This window comes from Physeter macrocephalus, chromosome 10 (assembly GCF_002837175.3).
Source record: "Physeter macrocephalus isolate SW-GA chromosome 10, ASM283717v5, whole genome shotgun sequence".
Classification (NCBI taxonomy): domain Eukaryota; kingdom Metazoa; phylum Chordata; class Mammalia; order Artiodactyla; family Physeteridae; genus Physeter; species Physeter macrocephalus.
In genome coordinates, this window is record NC_041223.1 from 69,495,183 (window position 1) to 69,504,707 (window position 9,525).

Below are 9,525 nucleotides of genomic sequence, written 5' to 3' on the forward strand. Positions count from 1 at the left end.
CCATGGCCGCTGAGCCTGCGCGTCCGGAGCCTGTGCTCCGCAACGGAAGAGGCCGCAGCAGAGGGAGGCCCGCATACCACAAAAAAAAAAAAAAAAAATCCAGACAGGTAAGATAAGCACCCTCCTCATCACCTATTAGGTAAAATGTGAATTTTTAGACTCCCTGATCAGAACTTCAGAAATCTCCTTAGAGTGGGAGGGTGAACTATTTTAAAAAACCGCCTGTCAAGCCTAAAGCCATACACGCGTGCTATGAGTCACCTAATGGATTTCAGAAGGCTTTTATGTCCTCAGAGATATCTCCTTAGACGGCTGGGGGGCCTTGTGGTGGGGAGAGCTTGGGAAGTAAAGAAAGTGGAAGGAGAGACACAGCACCCTGGGAACTCTGTCAGTACAAGAGGAATTTTTACAGCTGTTTTAAATTCCAAAATGAGTTTGAAGGTATGAGTAAAGTTTCAACTGCACTCTAAAGAAATTTCCTTCAGTTCCAGGTTTCACAAAAATATATGCTTCGCACTTAAGCCTCAAGATGCTACACAGATAAATGAGTCCTCCAACATGCTTTCAGAAGTTATACCTGCAGGAGGCCTGAGCAACAGTGATCTGCCCTACAGAGGGTGAGCTCTTGTGATACTCTTCAAAGAGAATCAGTGAAGCGTTCACCGTTGGCAATGGTTCCAATCTTTCTAAGAATCCCACCTTTCAAGTCATTTGTATACTAAGCATTATGACCTCAGCTCTAGAATCACAAAAATCTGTGGCTTCCATCTCGACTTTTGATCTATCTACACAGCAAGTCCTTGATAAATACAGAACATAAACACTGTGGCTGACTCTAAGAGTTTAAAATACCAAGACAGGGCTTCCCTGGAATAAAATAAAATAAAATAAAATAAAATACCAAGACAGTGTCCAGTAAATAGTTGAGGACTCCATCAAGATATCACAGGTATAGTGCTCGCTTCGGCAGCACATATACTAAAATTGGAATGATACAGAGAAGATTAGCATGGCCCCTGCGCAAAGATGACATGCAAAATCGTGAGGCATTCCATATTTCGGGGGGATTAACAGATACAAACTACTATATATAAAACAGATTAAACAATAAGGTCCTACTGTATAGCAAATGGAGCTATATTCAATATCCTATAATAAACCATAATGGAAAAGAATATGAAAAGGAATATGTATATATATATGTATGTATAACTGAATCACTGTGCTGTACACCAGAAACTAACACAACATTGTAAATCAACTATACTTCGATTAAAAAAAAATGATATCATAGGTATAGCACAAAACAGGATTCACAATACCTAATCAGAATGAATGAAGTATATTCTACCTACAAAGCAAACTCCAAACAGTAAATCAACTCACCAGCAAGTATTTGCTATTTTCAGAAGGAAAAAAAAGACTTCCCAATTGTGTCTATAAATAATATACCTGTGTACTATATCATAAATATCAACTGATTTGTAGTTTTTCTCTTAGAGACCTCATGGATGAAGTTTAGTTGACCAACCTCAGAGTATCAGATTCATTAACAAAGTTGATGAAATTTTACTTCTTGGGGGAAAAATATTTTAATGAAGCCAAACAATAGCTTTTCAACATAAAGATCTCTTACAAATTGAAAGTTTACAAGAAAGTGAATACTTTAGGGGAAAAAAAAGGTGAAAAAGGAATACACAGGTACTTCACACACCAGAGAAGAAAAAGAAATCCAAGCTAAAAACATATACAAATGTTCAGTCTTCTTCATAATCAAACAACGAAGACACAATTTTTACCTATAAAATTGAATGTAGGGCCTTCCCTGGTGGCGCAGTGGTTAAGAATCCGCCTGCCAATGCAGGAAACACGGGTTCGAGCCCTGGTCCAGGAAGATCCCACATGCCGCGGAACAACTAAGCCCGTGCGCCACCGCTACTGAGCCTGCGCTCTAGAGCCCGTGAGCCACAACTACTGAGCCCACGAGCCGCAACTACTGAACCCCACGCGCCTAAAGCCTGTGCTCCGCAACAAGAGAAGCCACCGCAATGAGAAGCCCGTGCGCCGCAACGAAGACTAGCCCCCGCTCACCGCAACTAGAGAAAGCCCGAGCGCAGCAACAAAGACCCAGCGCAGACAAAAATAAATAAATAAATAAAATTATTATTTTTTTAAATTGAATGTAAAAAAATTAGAATAATCCCTACTGACAAGAAGGCAAGAAAACAAACTCTCACACATCGCTAGTGAACATTTCTGGAGGGCAATTTAGCAATATGTGTCAAAAGCCTTAAAAATAAAAACAAATACCTATTGACTCAGCAATTCCATTTCTCTTCAAGGAAAATAACTTCAAGAATGAGATTAGCATACAAAAATGTATACTGAAGCATTTCATGTAAAAGTGAAAATGTGGAAGCCACCTAAAACTTCAACAATATGGGAACACTTTAATAAACGAAAAACTACCTATCCAATCAATGTAGTTCTATTTTAGATATATGATGTCGAAAAGTATGGGAAAATGCTCATGATATATTATTAAGGGAAAAGTTACAAAATAACATGAAAAGTATGATCTCAAGGTTGCACACAAAAAACATTTAAGGGTATGTACCAATATAGTAATAGTGGTTACCTATAGGTGGAAGGATTGAAGATGTTTATGTCCTTTTCTGCTAATTTTTATACTATCTTCTTTTCTTTCCTTTTATTTTCTTTGGCTTGCGGGATCTTAGTTCCCGGACCAGGGATCGAACCTGGGCCCTCAGCAGTGAAAGCACAGAGTCCTAGCCACTGGACCACCAGGGAATTCCCATTATCTACTTTTCTACAATGAATATGTACTAATTTTGCTGGCTAAGTAATTTACCCATAACAAAACAACAAGGTAGATATTATTATTATCCTCATTTTAAATATGAGGAAACTGAGGCACAGAGAGGTTAAGTAGCTTGTCCCAGGTCACACAGCTAATACATCATAAAGCCAGGATTTGTCCTAAATTGACCTAGCTCCAGAGCCTGATCTCTAAACCACTTTGCAGTTACTCACATTTTTAAAATAATTTAAAGTAAAATGCCAGATAATCTATAATTACATGCACTACAAATTCTTAAAGAAAGAGGATCTTTGCGGGCCAGAATTTTCAGAGCATACTGGGAGACAGGTGGTGAAGCTGGATGTTTTCTCCCATCTCACCAGGCTGTCCCTTTTCATTTTAGGTTTTCACTCAGATTATCTGAAAAGTCATCTATTTATTCCTCTATCACCATTCTCCCTCCCTTCAACACACACACACACACACACAAACACACAGCATTCTCGAAAACTCAAACTCCAATTGGTACACTTTCCTACTCCCTTCCCAGGCCATGACAATTCCCTGAATACTTCTTTCCTGCTCCTAAAAGCCAAGGTGGGTCCCCCACAAATAACTCCCAGAGGTCTTGAAACAGAGCCGGACCTTGGAGGGGGGCCCCCCAGATGCAGGGGACTTCCATGTCCCTTGTCTCTTGTTTGTAGAAAAGCCATAGTCTCCCAGGCCTCCCCTGAGTCACAAAAAACAAATAAAGGGACTTGCGTGACCAATTAATAGCATTTCATGAAATAAAGTAGAATCAACTTAATTCTGTGAATCCGAGTTTAAAATATTAGAAAACAATATCCATAATATGAAAACAGAAGGGCTTTATTTCTTATACCATAGTACCTCTTGACAGTAGTGTAACTCAGCAGGACTCTATGGGGCCTTCCTCGGGACAGCTCCCACCCCCATGTCTTCTGCCTGCCTCTCATTTGTAGAAAAGCCATAGTCTCCCAGGCCTCCCCTGAGTCACAAAAGAGCAGGCTCAAGCAGTTAATGATTAGGACAAGAGAGTCACAGAATCTTTAGTTCCTCCCTGAAGAACATAGGTAACAGTGTCTGATGCACATTCCTGAGTTATTTTGCAGATACTAAAACTGCCACCAGAGGGAAAAAGCTAACTGCAGGATGACCAGACTGTAGCCATGACATAAGCTGCTCTGTCTTGAGCAGTACTGAGTCTGTGCCTTGCACAATTCTAAGAACTGGCCTCAAGGAAATGGGAACAAATCAACCCTGGAATTAAAGATTAACTGTGCTTAAAACAATCACGATGATGCTGATTAGACCACCACATGACCAGTTTCAAGACGGTTGTCGGAGCTGACTGTGCTCTTCTTCACAGAGGGCCCCCCACCGCCTTGCACCCCTGAAACTCCCCTTTAAGACCTTCTGCCCCCTAACCAACAACTGGGAGGTGGTTTAGGGTATGCTAGTCTGCCATCTCCCCAGGTTGCCAGCTTCCTGAATAAAGCATCTTTTTTTTCACCAACCCTTGTCTCTTGAACATTGACTCCAGAGCAATGAGCAGCCAAACCCGAGTTCGGTTCCAGCTCTGGCCAGTAACGGTCTACCCAGACATATTAACTCACAACCCAGTATAAAATATTTTCCGTTTCCCTCACAAACAGAAATGTATACTCTTTTTCCCCTAAGGAAGTTTCAAGTTAGTTTCGATGGAAGCAATGTAAGTTCTTGGAAAGGTGTTCTTAAAGTACAAAAGACTTGACAAACTATGGTGTGCCACGTATGAACAGGCAAGATTACAGGACCTTTTCCTGCGTATCATGTGACATTCCTGCTCTGGCCTCCAAACAAAAGCCTGATAGATGTAAGTGCTTGTAGATAATACTCTGAGCCATATAGGGCACATTGAGATTTCTGTAAGGGTGCACAGATGATCAAGTTGCTAGGGACTAAAGAAATGTTTTCTGTACATTAGAAGAAAAAATATTACTAATCAGTACAAAGCAAGCTCCAGCCATCTGCTGTTCTAAAATTGGACATTTGATCATGTTAAAAAGAAGCGAAGTTCCTGCTGGTGGAAGTAGGAATTTAGACTACTAGATAAAATATCACCACTAGTGATGAAATTGTCTTATTAAAGAGCAATGACAGCTTTTTAACTTCAGGGACCAATAATAGTTCTCCTCGGTTACATTTAAGAAAGGAATATTTTATTCTGTTATCCCAGAGCTTATTAAAGATGAGCCACTATTACTGGTGGACCATGGTTTTGCACCTAACTGATAAATTAGATTGAGCCATATCTCCAGTATGTAAATATACATTACCAAATCTTTGTTTTGCAAAAGTGAAACTAACAAAAGATTGCCTCACCGAGGAGGAATGAGACTAGTTAATATAAGCTCCTTCAATTATAAAGATTTATCCAAAAACAATCTTAAAATTCACATGAAACCCCCAGAGACCTCAAATAATCAAAGTAATCCTGAGCAAAAAGAACAAAGCTAAAAGCATCATACTATGTGATTTCAAACTGTACGAAAAAGCTATAATAATTAAAAGAGCATGGCACTGGCATAAAAACAGACATATAAACCAGTGGAACAGAATAGAGAGCCCAGAAATAAATCCACAATTGATCTTCAACAAAGGTGCCAAGAACACACAAAGGACAGTCTCTTCAATAAACAGAGTTGCAAAGACTCTGTTTCCATCAAAAGAATAAAATTGGACCCTTATCTCACTCCATATGCAAAAATCAACTCAAAAATAGATTAAAGACTTAAATGTAAGAACTGAAACTGTAAAACATAGGGGAAGGAAACATAGGGGAAAATCTTTTTGACATTGGTCAGGGCAATGATTTTTCTAATATGACCCCAAAAGTGCAGAAAACAAAAGCAGAAATAAATTGTATTGAATCAAACTAAAAAGATTCTACACAGCAAATAACAAAATATAGAGACAATCTATGGAATGGGAGAAAATATTTGCAAGTTATCCAAAATATATAAAATACTCAAACAGCTCAACAGCAAGAAAACAACACAATTCAAAAATAGGCAAAGTACCTGAATAGACATTTCTCATAAGAAGACATACAAATTGCCAACAGATATATGAAAAGGTGCTCAACATCACTGATCATAAGGGAAAACTGCAATGAGATATCATGTCACACCAGTTAGAATGGCTATCATCAAAAAGACAAGAGATAACAAGTGTTGGCAAGGATGTAGAGAAAAGGGGACCCCTGTACACTGTTGGTGGGAATGTAAACTGGGACAGTCACTATGGAGAACAGTATGGAGGTTCCTCGAAAAGTTAAAAATAGAACTACCATATGATCCAGCAATCCCACTTCTGGGCATATATCCGAAAGAAACGAAATCAGTATCTCCAAGAGATATTTGTACTCCCATATTCATGGCAGCGTTATTCATGATAGCCAAGGTATGAAAGCAACCTAAGTGTCCATTAATGGATGAATGGCTAAAGAAAACATGATATATATATATATCATATTTTATTCCATACATGGTGGAATAAGTTTCAGCCCTAAAAAAGAAGGGAATCCTGTCATTTGCAACAACATTAATGAACCTGGAGGGTATTATGCTAAGTGAAATGAGTCACAGAAACACAAATACTGCATAATGTCACTTATATATGGAGTCTTAAATTTTTTTTAATTATAAATAAATAGATAGATATTTAAATAGCTGAACTCATAGAAAGAGAGTAGGTTGCCAGGGGCTGGAGAGTGAGAGCAACAAGGAGAGGTCAGTAAAAGGGTACAACCTTTCAGTTATAAGATGAATAAGGTCTGAGGATCTAATAATGCACAACATGGTGACCACAGTTGATAACACATGTAGTTGAAATTTGCTGAGAGTCCTAGAACTTAAATGTTCTCACACATACACAAAAAGATACATGTGAGGTGATGGATATGTTAATCCTTTCACAATGTTTACGTATATCAAACCACCATGTTGCACACTTTAAATATCTTAGCAAAAAAAAAAAAATCTTAAAATTTTATTTGTCAATTATACCTCAGTGAAGCTAAAGGAAAAAAAAACCACGGGGTAGGGGGAGACAAAATTCCTCATAATGTTAATATTGTTTTCTGATTAAAGAAAGCTTATTGGGGACTTCCTTGGTGGTCCAGTGGTTAAGACTCCACACTCCCAATGCAGGGGGCCTGGGTTCAATCCCTGGTCAGGGAACTAGATCCCACGTGCCACATCTAAGAGCCTGCATGCTGCAACTAAGATCCTGAGTGCTCCAACTAAAAAGATCCTGCATGCCGTAATGAAGATCTCACACACGTGCAGCCAAATTAATAAATATTTTTTTTAAAAAAAGAAAGCTTATTGAATCACGATATTGTACACCTAAAACTAATATTACAGCGTAAATCAACTATACTTCAATTTAAAAAGAAAATAAAAACAAATTTTTAATAATTTTTTTTTCATTTCTTGGCAGAAAAAAAGAAAGCTTATTAAACACCTCCCCTATATCCTCTCCCAACAAAGGCCCCACTAACGTGCGAGAAAAAGAATAAAGATAAGCCACATTAAGGAATAGAACACAGAGTGGCCAACAGCAAAGGAGAGATTTCAACAGTTATGGAAGATGGAAAGCCAGTGGAGAAGAGGTAACTTCTGTATGAGGGGGAGGGAAAGAAGCCTCAGCTTGGTGTTTACAGAGGGGGACACTTGAGAAAAGGACAATTTTGCCCCGCAAAACCCTGCTGAGGTTTGGGACTTAGAACCACTTGACACTGGGGTGGACACAAACACAAACTGGGGAGAAACTGAAGGTCTACAGTTGTACTTGGTTAGTGGTGCCCCACACGCACTGACTCATTATGACCCTCTTTGTCTCAAACATTTCAATATTAAAAACTAAGGGCTTCCCTGGTGGCGCAGTGGTTGAGGGTCCGATGCAGGGGACACGGGTTCGTGCCCCGGTCCGGGAAGATCCCACGTGCCGCGGAGCGGCTGGGCCCGTGAGCCATGGCCGCTGAGCCTGCGCGTCCGGAGCCTGTGCTCCGCAACGGGAGAGGCCACAGCAGTGAGAGGCCCGCGTACGGCAAAAAAAACAAAAAAAAAAACAAAAAACTATGCACACCCCCATGCGCACACAGGTGAATCATTCCGGTGCTGAGGAAGGAGCGGAGGGAAGATGCACATCTCCCAGTCATGCCCCGCCCACGATGAGCACTGACCACAGTACTGTGCTTTGTCTCCCAGCTGCTCCTTTACTACACTGAGGTTTCTTTCTGCCTTTATTTCATATGCAGCTGAACAGTTTTGACCCCAAATGGCTTACAGAGATGTGTAAGTGACAGCAGTCAAGGTGCTACAAAAGTGCCTGAGGCACCTCGCAGAAGGCAAAGGATGAAATTTAAGACCAGCAGGTACTCAGGGGCTGGTGGAGGCATCTCTTACACATCACTGGGAAGACTGGATGGTGTCTGGAAGAATCCGTGACCAGTATACACATCAGGACATCAGGGAGCATGGTGCCAAGAACAACTCCAAAGGAATTATGCATAACCACCCTGTTTGTGCTGATTCATTCAGCCCTGTCATTTCTCAAATTGCATACTGAGCTGAAAGGGTGGGTCATGATTATCAACAGTCAGCCCCCCAACTCCAGGCACAGAACACTGTCAGTCAAGCATCTGCTCTCACAAGATGGGATACAAAGAGTTTCCTTCAAATTTTCTCATTTTTATTATGAAATACTTGACACATATAAAAGACTGTATTAATATTATATTACATATACATAGGAATAAAGATCAAAATAAAACTTCTCAATTTAAAAAATAGAACATAACCAATAACAGTGCTATTCTTTATGCTCCACTCCAATCATATCACCAAAGTGTAAGCACTATTTGAATTTTGTGTTTACTTTCTTTTGCCTTCATTATGGTTTTGCCACATATGTATATAACCACAAGCCATATGTCATTTAGTTTTATTTTTCAATTTGTAAAATTGATATATTGTATTAATTCGTCAGTGGTTTCCCCCCAATATTATGTTTCCTCTCTAGAGAATTTGCACAGCTTCTAAGACAAGACCTTCATATACTCTACAATTTTGCACACAGACCCTCCAATTGCCTTTTAGTCTTTTTTTTTTTTTTTTTTGTGGTATGTGGGCCTCCCTCTGTTGCGGCCTCTCCCGTTGCGGGGCACATCCCTCTGTTGCGGCCTCTCCCGTTGCGGAGCACAGGCTCCGGACGCGCAGGCCCAGCAGCCACGGCTCACGGGCCCAGCCGCTCCGCGGCATGTGGGATCCTCCCAAACCGGGGCGCGAACCCGGCTCCCCTGCGTCGGCAGGCGGACGCGCAACCACTGCGCCAACAGGGAAGCCCCGCCTTTTAGTCTTAAACATGAACACAAAACCAAGGACCACCAGACATTCAAGGAAAGCTTCCGAAATGAAAAGGAGGGACCACAGTAAACAAGAAGAAATAACCCTGGAGTAAACTAAGATAATTCTGGTAACTGACAGGAACTTAAGGGACTTCCCTGGTGGTCTGGCAGTTAAGACTCCAGTATTCCACTGCAGATGGGGGTGGGTTCAATGCCTGGTAGGGGAACTAAGATTCCACATGCTGTGCTGTGTGGCAAAAAAAAAAAAAAAAAAAAAAAAAAGAACTTA

General features: G+C 40.4%; 1 protein-coding gene and 1 non-coding gene across 3 annotated transcripts in view; one reads left to right on the plus strand and one right to left on the minus strand.

Moving 5' to 3' along the window:
* ANKRD6 (ankyrin repeat domain 6) overlaps positions 1-9,525 on the minus strand; it is a 215,439-nt gene that overhangs the window by 179,617 nt on the left and 26,297 nt on the right. The window lies entirely within an intron of this gene.
* Positions 955-1,061, plus strand: LOC112062423 (U6 spliceosomal RNA). The gene has a single exon (XR_002890718.1). It is a non-coding gene; the product is annotated as a U6 spliceosomal RNA (small nuclear RNA).